Source organism: Prinia subflava, chromosome Z, assembly GCF_021018805.1.
Source record: "Prinia subflava isolate CZ2003 ecotype Zambia chromosome Z, Cam_Psub_1.2, whole genome shotgun sequence".
NCBI lineage: Eukaryota > Metazoa > Chordata > Aves > Passeriformes > Cisticolidae > Prinia > Prinia subflava.
Genome location: NC_086283.1, coordinates 85,283,818 through 85,300,124, shown reverse-complemented (window position 1 = coordinate 85,300,124; position 16,307 = coordinate 85,283,818). Strand labels below are relative to the sequence as shown.

Genomic DNA, 16,307 nt, shown 5'->3' with positions numbered 1-16,307 from the left:
AATATTAATCTAAATTTGATATAGTCAGTTAAACACTTTGTAATAAAATAGACATGACAGTCCAGTTGCCACTGAACATACAAAAACAAGAATAAGATCTCTAGCTCAAATCAATTAATATTTTTCTCCCAGCATCCTCCAAAATATAGTTTATTTATCTTGTAGAGGACTATATACATGAAACACTTAGGATTAAAGCTATACTACCTTAATAATCACACTACCAGAATGACACAAACAAAAAGCTTCTGTCCTAAGGAAATTACTATCTATGGCCTTGATTCTGCAAAAGTTGCATGAACATTTATGTACATGGAGTCTCAAGCATAATGTTTCACGGGGTACCTGTGCTCTTATGTAAGAAGCATGTATGTATAAGGATCTTCAAAAGGATTAAGTAAACAATTTTGCTCCTCAGATGCTGTCTGTTGCTTCCAAGTCAAAACTTAAACATTGCAAATTAAAAAAATATACATTATTTTACTGGCATGCCTTTTCCTTGTCTTGATTTTTAAAAAGTATAAAATCAGCTTGAATCAACAGCAAAAGACTTCAGGAAGAGATTTTTGTTGGAATAACTATAAGTAAAATATTCAAGAAGTTGAGAGGAAAAAAACAACCTGTACAGAGAAAGCAAATTTAAAATGTACAAAGTAGGCAAAAAATACAAAATAAAATGTAGACAAAAGCATTCTCCTCTTTTTGATGCAATAATAGTTACAACTAACATCTTGAGACTCATTAATTTTGTATTTCTATAACATCAGTAAAATAAATACATTGTCCTTAAGCAGATAGCTGTTGTGATAAACACTGGACCAGTAGAAGCTCCTAACATCAGGGAAAAAGTAGTATGAAAGTGCCATAGGCCTGTTTCACACACACACTCTTAAATATGCTAAAACGTGCAACCCAAAAGAAAAATAAATCCTCTTATAAATATTTCAACTTTAAATATTTCTGTAAAACTATATAAATTGTGATCAAGCAACTAATTCAAGATTAACTACATATGACTCATAAGAACAAACCCAAAAAACTAATTACAAATAAAAATAGACAACATCTTATATTTCTCTTTATAAATACATGTATTTTTTATGCCAGAAAACTGCATCTGTTCTGGTTAAAAAAAAAAAAAAAAAAAAAAAAAAAAAAAAAAAAAAAAAAAAAGGAGAGAGAGAGGGTGCTGTAAACACAACTGCACAACCCTGGTAAGATAAACTTGACAGGAACTGTGTAACTACAGTAGCTCATTTCCTGCTCATATCTAGAATATTTAAAGCAAACCTTCTTAAATGAAAAATCAGTCAGAAAAGTTCACTACTGTTAGCTTAACAAACACGTTCTTCTTAGAACGGCAGCTGCCTGAAACTGAGACGAAAGAAACGCTAGGGCTGTAATGTCGCTTACTGATGATGAAAACTACCCAAGAACTACAACTACTTCTGCACAGCCCTTTCTTTCCTGTGAAGCACAGTTACACTCGGTCTCCACGCATGCTACAGGGCAAAAGCAAACAGCAATTCCGCTGTTACACACCGAGGAGGGGACAGTTAGAGACGACTAGTGGCACCGTCTGCATTTCACGAAGTTTAAAAATAAAAGCTTTTTTTTCGAACTGTAAATGGTTCCTCTCCACGCACGTAGGCCTGAGGCCCTGTTGCAAACAGTGTCTAACAGGACCAGGCAGCACAAAGACAGGAATGGGAGATTAGTGGGAGGAAGGGAGGCCGGGATTGGGGCTCAGCAGGATCTTCTGGCTTTTTAAAATTCAAACTGCTCCCTGACCAATACAAATCACGGACACGCTACTGACTACTACACGGATTTACAGCATTAAAAACATGCCTTCTACGTGACAGCTATATTAACTTCACCCCTTTAAACATGTATCAGGGCACGCGGGAGGCAGGATAGCACAGTTTTATTTACAAGGCTCTGAACACAATGAACCAGAAAGTTTCTCTATTAGGTATACTGACCATGAATTATAACAACAAATCCACCTGAACAACTAAAAAAACCTGATGAAAATTTAACAAATTATGTAATATCATCAATTGTTTGACACTAACAAAATTCCTTTCTACAAAGATGAAAACTTTGTATCTTAAAATTTCCTACAACTATGTAGTTTCTGTAGAAGTATTTTTATTAGTTCACAGGGTGTTCGTTTAAATGTGCCTGAGTTTTTAGCAACACTTACAACTCTATTACTTTTAGGTCCAAGATTTACTTTACGGTAAATCAGCAACCATTTATTTATAAAGACCTGAGACTAAGAAACGGCATTTTCAAAACACATTTGACCTGTAAAAATGACACCTAATTACACAGTCAAACATCATGGACACAAACGGCCAATAACAACCTCGGGATCTCAAAGTGATATAGCCTGACAAGAAAAATTGACACTTTCAAAGCATTCCTCACATTTCACTTAAATAAATTTACATTTGATTCTCAAGTACTTTGGGTAAAATCTCATCTTCACCTTGGTCTCTTAAACGTCATAAACACAGCACTTTAAACACGATCCCTTGCCTGTTTTCTGTTTGTTAGAAGGAGAAAATGGTATTTCTTCTCTTAACATATATTCCTGTAATTATATGGCACATAGACACCAAAATTGCGTGGAGAATCTGATACAATATGCTTGTCTATCTGTATTTCCTGGGTCTGCAGGTGTCCATGTTGTGTCAATCATCCTTCAAGCACTATTTTATGCTATAAATATACTAAGTCATTAACATACTAATCAATAATGTTATTTAGAAATTAAACGTCTGCAGATTATAAATCCAAAAGCACTTAAAACTTTTGAATGTTCATAACACACTTGGTTGGAAGAATAAGGTAATATAATAGCAAAGAGAAGTGGCATTTTTGTTACTGAGTATTTACATTGTCTCTCCTCCCCTATCCTCCACTTACTCCTGGCCCACTTCAGAGGGCTGTCTGCGCTGGGACCCTCCTTCCTTGCCCTAGCTGAAGTTGTAAATATGGCAAAGGATCAGTGCACATTTACGACTAATTGTATTGTTTCCTCCTCCTCCTGCTGCTCTTTTCGGGTTGAGGCCTGTCACTGAGCAGCCGCTTCGCCTTTCTAATCCCCGAGCTAGAGTAAAGGCGCTGGCCGGCGGGCCTGCGCCCTCCGCCGGGCCTGGGCCTCCCGGCAGCCCCGCTCGAACCAACCTCCTCCGCCAAACCCGACCGAGCAGGAAGGGGGGCTGTGAAATAAACACCTCCGGTTGCCACTTACTCCCCTCTACCCCGGATAACAGCTAATCCCCTCTGCTCCCGGCAGTGCTGGGCCGCTGGGCTGAAAGGCCCGGCCCGCTGCTGGAGAGGGCAGGGAGGGGAAGGGGAGACAAGGAGGGGGGATTACCTGAGCAAATCGGAGTCTGAATCCAACGAGAATCCGAGAGAGGGGGAGAGAAATCCGCCCCCCTCCCTCCTCAGAGGAGCCGCCGCCGCCGCTGGGCCGCCGCCGCCGCCGCGGAGCAGGAGGAGGAGGGGAGATAATATAACAACAATAATCCGGGCCGGGAGGGGGGCTGGCTCCTCTTCCGTCTCCTCCTCAGTGCAGCGAACATGTAGAGCCGGGGGGGTGTGCGGCCGAGGCAAATCCCTTCCCCCCGAGCCTGCTTCACAACATCAACACGGGCCGGGCCGCGCCGCGCCGAACCGGTTCCGAGCCGCGCTCCAAGCCGGAGAGAGCGGAGGGTGGCCGAGGGGCAGCGCTGCCAAGGGGCCGCCGCCGCCGCCGCTCCCTCCGAGAGTGCGAGCGCAGGAGGGCGGGGAGGGGCGGCCTGGGCACGGTGAGTCGGTACCGAGCGGGGGGGCAGGGGGAGAGAAGGGCGAGGAGAAGGAGGGGGAAGGATCCTGTGTGTGTCTCTCTCGCTCCCTCTCAGAACAAAATGCCGACCGGAAGTGCAGCGGCAGGAATGACTCCCTCCACCGGCGCCAAACACCAGCAACCTCCCCCTTCCCTCCGCTGCCTCCTCCTCGCCCGATCGCTCCCTCGCTCCACCAGCGCCGCTTCCGCTGCTGCAGCTGGCGGGGCTCCCTCGCCGGCAGAGCCTCCCCTGCGTAGCTCCTCTCCCTTCCACACCCCTCCGGCTGCTGCACGACTTTCTCTTTTTTTTCCTTTTTTTTTTTTTCTTTTTTCCTTTTGTTTTTCCCCTCCCCCCTGCCTTTTGGTGCGCGGAACGAGACCGAAGTTTCCGCTTAAGCCTGCGCTGAGGATTTATGAAGAGGGAACCGTTGGAAAAAGAATACACGTTTCGGTATTTATTTTATGTCCTACCTAAGCTTGGTGGGGAGGACGAGGAGCAGGACTGCAAAATGCTGCCTCGCAGAAGGCAGACCTGGAAAGGGGCCTTAAACTGAACCCTCAAAGGCGGTAGCCCCTGCGGGTGGGACACTCGCTGGAGTTACTGTCGCCGCCCATGCCCTTTCTCTGTGGATGTGAGGCCGCGCCGCAGGAACCAAAACACCCGCTACTCAAAGCATCGCCGAGGCGAGGGACTTCCAGATGGACACACGGAACGGGAGTGGCTTTCAAAAACGGGCTTTTTGGACGAGCACTGGGGAAAATACGTTCAGGTGAAATGTCCTTCGCTGGAGGCTGAGGCTCCACCGCCATCAGACTACTGGAAATATTTTAACTGAGTGTCGTGCAGGAGTGTTTGGAGAAAGAGCATATCCTAATCTGAAAGGCTTTCTGGTGTTCCTCTGTACAGGTAAAACTGAATAACCGTAGCACAGGATAATAATGAAGAAGCATTTATATCCCATGAATTAACTCTTGTCTTAGTACTCACTTAATGTCGTTTTGCTGCTCAGTACTTGGACAAAAATCCTTTCATTTCTAGAGGAAGCACTGCTGCTCTGTCGACTTCAGGAATCAGCTGGACACAGCTGTAAATACCCTGTGACATATAAACACACCCTTTCAGCGCTGGATGAATTTACTTGCACAAAGGGATAAAATCTTACACCAGTGCACCTGAATGTCTCCAATGCTTAGGATTTTTTTTCAATAGTGCTCTGTTTTAATACGGATTTCAAATGCCTCTCTCAAGCTTAAACTACTACAAAATTCGTGGTTTTGGATGAATCAAAGTTTGGTTTATAAGTCTATGTGTTTCTGTTTAAAAATACAGAAATGAAGATGGCACTGGAAAATACGGTAATTCAGTAGTGGAAATACTATTATCTAATGGCACATTTTAACAGAGACAGAGTAAACTCCGTTCTGAAAAATTGTATTACAGACCTTTGTTCCAAGTTATACAAAACATCCCAATCCTATAATCGTTTATGCATTCATAATTTCAAGTTATCCATTTGAAATAAAGGGAAATAATTGGTGTTTTGTCCTTAAGTCTTTGCACTTAATTTAATACATTGCAACTTTGTAACTCAAGGGAAAAACTATTCACCTTCTCTTGGAAAGAAAGTATAATTTAATGAACTACCTATCTGGAGTTCACGTATGATGTACATGTGTACTTATACATCGATGAATTCTTTGGAAAATGTACTTCTAAAATTACAAAGCTCAGGAATACTATTTCAGTCTACTTCTAACTGATTGTTACCAATTCATGTTGATAGAGTGTTACTGTGATTTTAGTAATCTATTTAAATAATTTTTTTTTTCTCGGTGAATTCATATGTAAATAAAATACAGAACATTGAGATTTTCATTTTCAAATGCCAAATATGTTTTAGACTTCACAAACATCATGGTCAGGCACAACACCTATTTGATTGTGGTTTCAGTGAGAATATCAGTAGACTATTTAATGCTTTTAAAATACCGTTCAACTAAAAGAACTTTTAGAAATGGCTGTTTTACTTGAGTACTATGCTGTATTACCTGCACAAGAGGACAACTAATTTAAGCCATTAGTTCTTTCAGAAGATGGTGTGTATCAAACAGGGGCAATCAGATTTTTATTTTCCTTAAGGGAAATTAAATACTTTTATTCCACTTTTTCAAATGAAAGATAGAACTCTTTGACTGTATTCAGGCAAGTAATTCCTTGTATTCTGCTTCAAAAGCTCACTCACGGCAATCTGTTTCAGAATGGAGGCTCACTATATTCCTAAAAACATTTTAGTATGCACAGGGTTCATATCATTATGCCCGAAAAGTGATAAATCAAGTATTTCAGATTACCTGATAACTACTGCAAAAGCCCTTAGACCTTATTTCTGTTTCAGGCCTTAGTCATGGGGTGGGGACAGCCCTAATCTGTATGGGAGGAGCTGTGCAGCCATGCAACCATGACTGTAGCACACTAAGGAGCATACTGCATGAACAAAGCTGGCCGCAGTGTGGAGAAGGGCAGAGCTCCTGAATTCCCCTGACAAAACCGCACCTATGTAGTCCAGAAAATGAACTGCAAGTTTCAGGGTAAAGCTTTAGAACTTAATCTTGCTCCCTTTGATGTCAAAAGCTAATGCATCTTTTGCCCAAAACAAACGACTGAGTTCCCATAAATTTAAGCTATTTATACAGGCTGTTACTCTCAGACTTGTTTCTTGTTCTTCAAAGTAAATCTTAATTCAAATAGCAGGAATTAAAGATCTTAATGGAGAGGCTACTCAAGCAATTTTCAACAAAATATATTGAAAGCTGTAGGTATGTCTCTTGCTGCTGTTTACAACTGCTGCTGCTGTGTACTGAGATAAGCTTTCAAAATGCATACAGTATTTGTGAGTACACTGCTGAAAGTAGAGAAGGGACCTTTTTGCCCTCTTCACTCTGGTGTTCACTTGCCTAACTGCTGCATGTTGTTATTCAACTTCATAAATTATGGACAGCATGTAATACTAGAGTAAAAATACACCTGGCACCAATGTTTTCTTAGGTATGATTGTTGTAATTTGATATTTTTTTCTGTAGAATGAGTGAAAAATGCATTGGTTTTTACCATTTTTGTCTCTTTAAGGGCCAGTATTACATTCAGGTACCTGTCATTTTAAGTTGCTATGTGAGGCACAAACACTGCATTATGTTTACCTCTTAGTATATTAGGTGTGCATATTACCCATATTACAGTATATGTATTTCTAGGTAAATTTTTAAAATAATTAGAACATGCCAGTAAAATATTTTTTTAAATTATGACTGTATATTTGATATACTCTCTCAATTATTGAAAAAAACTTTCCTATAAAAGTGGGAACTTGTTATCTGAATAGAGTAACACAATCATTCGCTATCATCCTAAATTTAAGGGCTCAAATTATTTAGAATCTGGTGTTAAGGCTGTACCACACAATGATTAGGAAGTAATGTATGCTTTATGACAAGTAATACAAAGTTATGTTCTTTGCATTGCCTTTAGTTCACAGGAACAAATAATAGCACCATGTAACTAACTGACTGGGGAATATTCACTGTGGAAAGTAAGCAACCTAAATATGAAACTTTCAGTGGTACAGGTTAAATAAAAAGCCAAGGAAGCCTGTAGACTGGGGAGTCAAATATTTGTACGGTTACTTGCTTTATTTTTACAACTTCATGCAGACTACTGTTTTTTATTTATTTTTCCTGGTAAGCCAGATGGAGGTAATATTTTTTCCTTCTTCAAATTATTTAACTGAATTGACTAACAAGAATTTAATATGAAATCAAATGGTACTTTTTCATTTTAAGTGCAAACTTGCAATATCTCTACCATGTTAAGAATGAGCTTCTGTCTGTACACAATATGAATTCTATGGCAGGCTATTCTATTCTATTCATTCTATTCTATTCATTAAAATGTATAAATGTTTCTATGGAGAAAAAATGACAGAAGACAAAGCTCTGGTACTTTCATTTGAATGTTAAAGTAAGCTCTTGATTATGCAAAGCACTAGGGATTCTAAATAAAGTTCAAATAAAGACAATTAAAACATGTAATTTAGACTATAGAACATACATAATAATAGGACACATTAAACAATTGAAAAAAGGCCAGTGATAGACTGCTGGACAAATACACTGTCCCAGAATTGTTACATCAGGACTATAAAAAGAGACCTAATAAGAGTTGATTTTTTAGGGAAGATAAATGATCAGTTACACACTGCCATTGAAGGTAATCTGAAATCCAGCCAACAATGTTCTTTAGGCTCTTATCTCACCATTGCTGACCATCAGAAAGGAGACAGGTATCATTCCTGATATCTGCTGTGATTTTTTTTTTTCTTCTTTTTTTTTTTTCCTTTCTTTGAGCATTATGTAACCCTGTCCTCTCAATTGTCTTGGTTTGTCTAGGCACTGGGAGGACAACTTACTGTCATGTTAGGCACATAAGAAATACTGCTGAATTTCCTACAAGGCTGTTATTTGAGACCCACTATGGAAAAAATTAAGACAGAAATATAAAAACATTCAAGCTTTTTTTTTTCTTTTTCCACTTTTTAAGAAGTAAAATGAAATCAATACAGAACTTCACAGGCCAGCAAATAAATGCGGACATTCATCTTCTGGCAAAAGACAGAAGTTAAGAATTGGCCTTAAGGGCTGTTATATTCAGCTGAAAGTCATACTTGTATGCATTAGAAAAAAAGAGAGAATATCATAACATGCCTTGCCATTCCATTTTTAATGAACTTGCCAGAAAAAGAAGATTTAAGACAGAGATATGCTTATCTATATAATGTATGTTAAAAAACTTCTTGGGCTCAGATCTTTAAAAACTGTTTCCTTGTTCCTTGAAAGAGAGAACTTTCCTATTCTTCAGAAATATTAACTATCCTCAGCCAATAAAATACCAGGTTAAACATGCCTGGGACTGTTCTCTGGCACTGGAGCTTGTAGCCACATAATGTTCCATGTTTCACCCTTCTATTCTTCTGAACAGATGAACACTTGCATGTTTTGCCCATTGGGAATTGTTTCTGACTAATACTAACGCCTAAATTGTGCACGGGAATTGTTTGGGAAAGTGCAAGCTGGCATGCTCTGAGCCTGTGCCAAGGTCTGTTTGAACATTTTAATACACAATTTTTAGAAAAATATCTCCAATGTCCATGTGTGTTCCATTTATGTTGCATTTTATAGACACGCCTAAAGCAATCTTCTCAAAGTGATTTGCCAAAAGGAAGGTAAGAAGAAACTGTGGTTCCCCATCTAGAGATAAATCACATTCACATTTCTAATTATTTCTTTATTCAAGCAATTAATGATCCTATATTTACCCAGAAACTTGATAAAAGAAAGTTGATTGAAATTTGGCTATCAGTTTAGATATTTGTTCATATGAAGACATCTTAAAAAGTCCTACACAATGTCTAAACCAGACTTCTAACCTCTATCTTGGTTTAGACATCCTGTGGCCTTTATGAAAGGATATTGCAGTGAGATCAGAAAAACAGTGCAATAAAATGAAATACGCACAAGTAACTTTTGAACTCCTTTGGGTTATGGCTGTCAACATCAATTGGCAATGGAAATTACTTCTGAAATGTAATTTATTTATTTTAAGATAAGAATAGAAAAGGAGTAAGGATAAATAAAACATCATATCTTATTTTCTGAATGCTGAGTATTCCACTTATAGCTTTTATTTTCTTCTTCCTGGTTTATTTTATGTAGCTAGACAGGGCTGGAAATTTGCTCCTCAGCGTGGCCACAGGCACAAACAGCAGTCCATCAGCTTTCTCAGGACTTAAGATGTGTGGGTGCTCCATTAGTGAACCCGAAAGCAGTATAAATTTGTCACTGATTTTATTTCTCACAGACGTGCAATACTGTGCATTCTGAAGCACAAAGCCTTTTTAAAATTTTTGTTTGAACTTTTGACAGGGACAATAAGTGGTCCAGAAAACTGAGCTGTTGACCTGGAGAAGCTCAAATGAAATAGAAATATATGTTGCTGGCTAAGTGATGCAGCTTAAAAATCACAGCTAAATGATCTATTTATGAAAAATATTATTTCCTGGATCATGATGCATTTAAATTCTGGTTTTTGATGTTTACCTTTCTGTATTTATCCTCCCACTATTTTAAAATACATGCTTAACTTTCTCAGGTTTCTTAAACATAATTCATCTTATAAAAGAAGCACACCATATACAATTTCTGTCTCAGAGGTATACATTTGGAGAAATAACATACTAAGCATAAGAAATTTCCTTAAAGCTTAGAGGTAAGTGGAAATAATTTAAATGTCATGATGATCATGAAAGCCCACTAGTGTGCACACCATTGTTAATTTGTAGTTTTGAATTATTATTTTACATTTTGTAGGTTTGGCAATTTTCTGCTGTTGATTGCATTCCAGTGCAAGTACTCATATGAAAAATGATACAGTGACTCTCCTGAGGAGGCTGTGATCTGTATACCTGTGCTATTGCTAGTGTGTTTTCCATGCTGGGTTCAATTTATTAACATGGTGTGTTATCCATAAAATTGCTGTTAGATAAAACATATTACAGCTAATTGTCACAGGCTCTTCAAAATCATTGTGAGAAGAAGTTTAACTTTCTGGAAAAAAGGACTTAGTTTCCATAAGAACATGGGTGCATGTCACCACTAAAAACAAAGACACACGTGATTGGCACGTTTGGTTGGATATTTGGAGATAGGCATGAGAAAAAAAGATGTAAAATGCCATAGAAACAGATGCAGAGAAGGCACAGAAACCCATACAGGGGCCTGAGCAATCACTGGGAATGTAGCTGTAAGAAAAGCAGAGCAAGAGAGATTCAAGATGACTATCAACCAAAAAGGAGCTGAGACTTTTAGTGAAACATTCACATAGTTTCAGGTGAAAAGAATGTACACATAATCTTTATAAATAGAGTGCATCAAAACATCTGCCATCTATTTTTTTTTTTTGATCAGAGACACTGCACTAACCAAGTCAAATTAAGTAAGAATGCATTGCCAATTTTAAAGTCAGTTGCCTTCTAAATAGATCCATAAATTACAATAACCTAGCAGCATTCATAATATGCACTTCCCTGACAGGAAAATATATGCATACACACCACAAAATACTTTATATACTTTCATTCACTAGACTTTTCCCTAAACTTACTCATTGTTTTCATACCTTCCACTGCTGTTTCCCCTAATTTCCAGACTTGAGAAATCTTCTGTTTATTCCAGGTTACACTAGTGATTACCCTTCTCTGGTTAAAGTGCTTTTTTCCTCCTGCATTTCCTCAGGGAATGTTTATCTTTTCTCTGCCATTAGGCTGTGTTTTCCCTAATGTTTTAGATTGTTTCCTTCTTACTTGCTTCCAAAGTTAGAGGCATCATATAAAAGCCCTTTCTTTATTTTCCTATTTTGATTTTTCTTCATTGGCAAAATAATCCATGATGTGAATCACTATCTGCTTCACTTAAGGAATCACTGGCTTTAAAAGAGGATATCTATAAAAAATTATCTTACTGGGTTTATTTTTTTCTCACAAATCATATTTACAGAATAACCAAATGCCCAGAGAGGCAAAAGCAGATTGCACTATGGGTAGAAAGTGAATGAAAAACTGACTTTGGTGGGTATGCTATTTTAATACTGTAGAAAAGGAACTTGTGATTGAATAATGTTTGGATAAAAAGTTCACTTAAATAAGGGATAATCTGCTGATAAAGAGATTATTTGTGAAAGCCATGCTATAAATTTCTGTTTAAATTATCAGACAGCACAAGAAGTACTTACATGAAAAACTGTCACAAAAGTTTTTATGTATGTGAAGACCTGAAAATATGATCTTTCCTTTTTAAATTTTTTTCACACCAAATTTCATTTAGACTACTGATTGCAATTTTTTTTTTCATTTAAAATGTAAATGTTCTGCTGTGTTTATGACTTTCTGTGAATAACTTTGCATATTGCTAAACTTGGATGTTGCCTCATAATCTTCAGAAATATTGAAGTCAACTGTCCAGCCTAGGGGCATGCCAAGTTACCCTCAGATGTTACCCATATCTGAGCTTTCCTTATGAATTAAGTTTCATGAAAAACTGATCATCTAAAAAATTAGTGACAGACATTCAGGGAGTTTGTTTTGGTTTTAAAAACTAGGTTTATAAAGCTAAATGCAGTTTTTTCTAGTCTATCTGAATTTTGAATGGGAAGCATGTTTTATTATACAGTTAGTCATGATATTCTTATCATCCCCCTATTTTTTACATCTTCTCATAAATACCACCTAGAACTTAAAAAGTGAGAAAAACCCTTAGTATTCCTTTACTGTTGATGATTAACTCAAACTTATAACATGACCTACAGGGGAAGGAGTGTCACACACATGTGATAGCTTGGAAGTGAGGCTTTGTTTGACCACCGTGGACACTGTGTTACACATCATCCCTGCAACCTTCACGGTGTTATGAAGTTAGCATAAAACTGTGTAACAGCTGAACTTTCAACATTACCAAACTGATTAACTTTAGCAGTTACACCTTCTTCCTCCTTCTCACTCCTTTAATAATCTTCCCTCCCAACAATAAAACTGTGTATATTTAAATGAAGATTTTTCTTACCAGGCCTCTACCAGCTTTACCCTCTTCTAAAAGCAGTTCAGAGATGTCTATATGAGACTCCTTTATGGCTGGTGTTCTTCACATGTTATAGACATAATCTGTCCAGTTCCCAAAAATTTCTTTCAAAATCCTATTTAGTGCTGTCAAAATGCCTGAAATAGAAAATTTCACATGTAATTTCAGGGAAGTTATAGAGCTGTAATAACCTGGCTGTAGGAATACAACTACATGTTTAGGTAGCTGTAGAATAATATTTAATTATTGCCCCTGCGGGGGCAGGGGGTGTCCATCTGCAGAAATTTAAAGCATAAGCTCTTAGAACTCTCTATGTGCCAAGTAAAAATTTACAGTACTATTAATCCAATAAGTTTTCTCCAGCATATACCCTTCCCTTTGATTAGAAAAACATATTGCAAGTTTTAAATTAAGTACTATTTTTGCTAATGTAGAGCTCAGGAAAGGTTCTGGATTGCTAGTCTAGTGCACTGAGATCCTTATTTAGCTGCAAAAACCCCCTCATTTCAGGAATAATGATTAAAGCAGACTTCCTGGTACTGTTGCACCCCAGAGGGACTCAGGGTATAATGTAGTTCAATCTGTCACACATTTCTCTGAAATATGTGGGTTCTCCATCTATACTATGTTACCACAATATTACTGAAATAATACTGCTCAGCTGGTACTGAAGAACAGTTAGACAGACAAGAAATCTTCTCATAAATAATAAAGAAGAAAATATGTTACAAAAATTAATTTGGCTTCTTGAAGACAATGTCCCTCCTATTCCCTCATTGTAAGCTCTAAATTTGTTAATACTGAGTGGTTTTGATCTGCTGTTAAGTTTCATAGTTTCTCAAAGGAAGTGGGCTTGGCATTTTATAGTTGCCTGGGAAGCACTGCCCATGCTTATGATTCCACAGAAATATTTTTAGTATGATGGAAAGCTCTCTATCACTAATAGCCGCTCTTAAAACAGCTCCTTCATAAGACTTGAGGCACCCTTAGTTTCCTTCTGTCGAGGCGCAGACCTAAGAACGCAGTTCCTCACTTTCTTAATTCTTACCATTAAGAGCAAAAAAACCCCAGCACTTTTTTTTGCCTTTTTTTTTGGTTGTTGTTGTTTGTGTTTTGTTTTTATTCTCTCTGTACTGGCATATTAAATGCGTGCTGAAGAACACAGACAATGTATCTAAGACACTCCGAAACACTGGTGTGAGCAGATGTCTGAGGACGCCTTCCGCCCGTTCCCGAACCGCCTGGGGCGGACCTCAGCCCCGGCTCTCCAACACCGCCTGACAAATCCGGCCGAGTTACTCGCGTTTATGCTCAGGACTCCCAAACCTGTTCGTCACACCTCTTCCACTGGGCTCGGCGCGACCGATTCTATCATTATTTGAACTAAAGAAAGCCACTGACCCCCTGACCAAGGAGCACCCCGGGCTGCCCTGGCCGCTTCCCGCGCCTTTGTCACCTCAGAACCCTCCTGCCGTCACCGCTCCCCTGCCCGCCCTTCCTCCTCTCCTCTCAGTCCCGCTCAGGCAAACGAGGCCTGTTACAAACAGCCAGTGAAGAGAAATACTCTAGCGGTGCTGAAAGGAGAAATTAAAGTCTATCTAAAACTCCTAAAGCGCCCTGCGAGCCCCAAACACGCTACCGGGGTGCCGCCTCGCCTCCTCCCTCAGACCGGGCTGAGCGCAACTTGCCCACGCAGTAGAAAAGCCAGAGGCGCCCTCAAGATTTTAGCTCAGGTTCACCGGTTTTAACTCACAGACCTGCTTCTCATGGCTTATAGAGACTTCTCATAGCTTTTGTTTTCGAGTCTTAACATTATCTGATTGCGAATAATTAGCAATGTTTGACTGGGTCCCCCCCTCTCGAGGTCATGGAACAGTCCGCCGGGTTCCAGGCGCTCAGGCTCCGCGTTTAACCCCTTTGCTGCCGATCCCGAAGGATCTGCCTGACGGAGGCGGGGCGGGATCCTGCCTCGGGGTCTGCTGCGCCGGAGAACCCGGGCAGGTTAGGGTGTGAACGCACTTCAGACAGGCCATGTGAGGCGGGAGCACCGATCGCCCACCCGAAAAACGGCCTTAAATGCCATTTGAATGCCATTTGATAAAGTCATCCAACATGTCTTCTTCCTAGTGTTGTGGAAACGTGTGACAATGATTGGGTAAACTGGAGGGGAGGAGCGGGAGGGGTGTTGTCTTATTTGTTTGTTTGCTGGTTTGTTTGTGATTCCGAGTGGAGAATTTTGTAGACCCTGTATAGACGGCACCTACCTGTCCCCCAGGTGAGCAATCTCCTCATCCCTTCAGACGGAACATCGTCCTCGCTCAGCCAGAGCAGCTGCTTTCCTCAGGTGGGCTCAGTCATGTACGGAAAATCACGCTATGAAAAGCCAGTATCCACGAAGGAGACAGAGGAGTCCTGCAACTTTATTCACACGACGTGAGAGAGGCCACTGGGGCGCAGGCCAGCGGGGTTTTCTCTCTCGAGGTTTCAGAGGGCGCAGCCTCCTTTTATCCTAAACTCCCGGCTGCATGTTGCCCTCTTCCTTTTCCCATCTGCTGAGTTACTAGAAAGGTACAGAGTTCCCAAATGGCCTGACATACATATCCCCTTGAACCTGTCATTTTACCCCAAAATTCAGAAGCTCAAGCTTGTGCAGACTCTTGCCTTGTTCAGGACTCAAGCTGTCTGGGCTCTGTAACAAACCTGCAGCTTGAAGTCACTACAGATATTAAGACACAGTTTAGACCTTAGCACTCATTCCTTCACCCATAGAATTGGTGGTAAAGAGATTAACACACATCTTTCCTATCAGTCACCCCTCAGAAACTGTTCTCTTCAGTGACTGCTGGAGAAATGGAGGTGTCCTGAGCTGGGGTCTCAACCTGCCTTTCCCAATTTAAGCACTTAAATGTCAAGATGGTATGGGAAAGACACACAATCTTTCCCAACTGCAGTTGCTGAGAGAGTAAAGAAAATTGTTAATTTCATACTTACTTTTTTAAATCATTTAATGCAAAGGGTAATTTAGCTGAATTTTCTGTGTTTCATCTTTTGTGGTTTTTTTAACTATTTGTTATTTCTCTGTTCCTGCTTCTCCTTAACTTCAAGTGGGATTTCAATACCTCAAAATGTTTTTGTTAAACAAAATAAAAGCATGTAAAAAACCCTATCATCGTCTTCTCCATTCTTAGTCTCTTCACTCTATTGCCATATTAAATAATAGAAACTAGAATAGTTTCTAAATAAATAATATTTCTAAATAGAAATAGAAAATAATAGAAATAAGAGAAAAATAATTTCTCTTCCTCACATTATCTCCTACGGTCCCAGTACTGGATCCCTGTGGTGTTTACACTGATGTTAATGACTGCAGTTAAATGTTTTCTTTTCAGTATCTTTCCTTCAGTATCAAGACTTTGACAAATCATCCAGATCAATATTCCTTTTCAAAACCATTCTTTTTCTTTCTTCTCTCTTTTATTCTCTGATTCTCACAGGGTAATGACCTGAACCATATTGAACTGTATGGCAAGAGCTATTTATATTTTTTAGGAAGAAGAGAAGGAATATAGCTTAAAGTAAACGCAAGAAGAAATTGGTAATTTTACTCCGATTTATTAAAGTTAATCCAAGTTATTGATTATTAGGCCTGTGCTAGTAGCAAGAAACATGTGGAAAGGCTTCTGGCCAAAAAACTTCTTCAAGTTGCATGAGTGCGGGCGAGCTTTTTCTAGAAGCCTCCCAAGGGATATGAATGGATCTACAAATTTGAGTTCCTTGTCTGCTT

At 39.4% G+C, this 16,307-nt stretch overlaps 1 protein-coding gene across 7 annotated transcripts in view; it reads right to left on the bottom strand.

Moving 5' to 3' along the window:
• The window catches only part of NIPBL (NIPBL cohesin loading factor), a 147,637-nt gene extending 134,992 nt beyond the window's left edge, over window positions 1-12,645 (bottom strand). For 5 of the 7 annotated variants that reach the window (XM_063423961.1, XM_063423966.1, XM_063423965.1 and 2 more), the window contains exon 1: window positions 3,392-3,531. The gene's annotated coding sequence lies outside the window, so the exon portion shown is untranslated. Of the gene's footprint in view, window positions 1-3,391; window positions 3,532-4,829; window positions 9,034-12,508 lie in introns of those variants that run through there. The other 2 variants (XM_063423963.1, XM_063423962.1) reach the window with 2 other exon arrangements.
• Window positions 12,646-16,307: the final 3,662 nt, after the last annotated feature.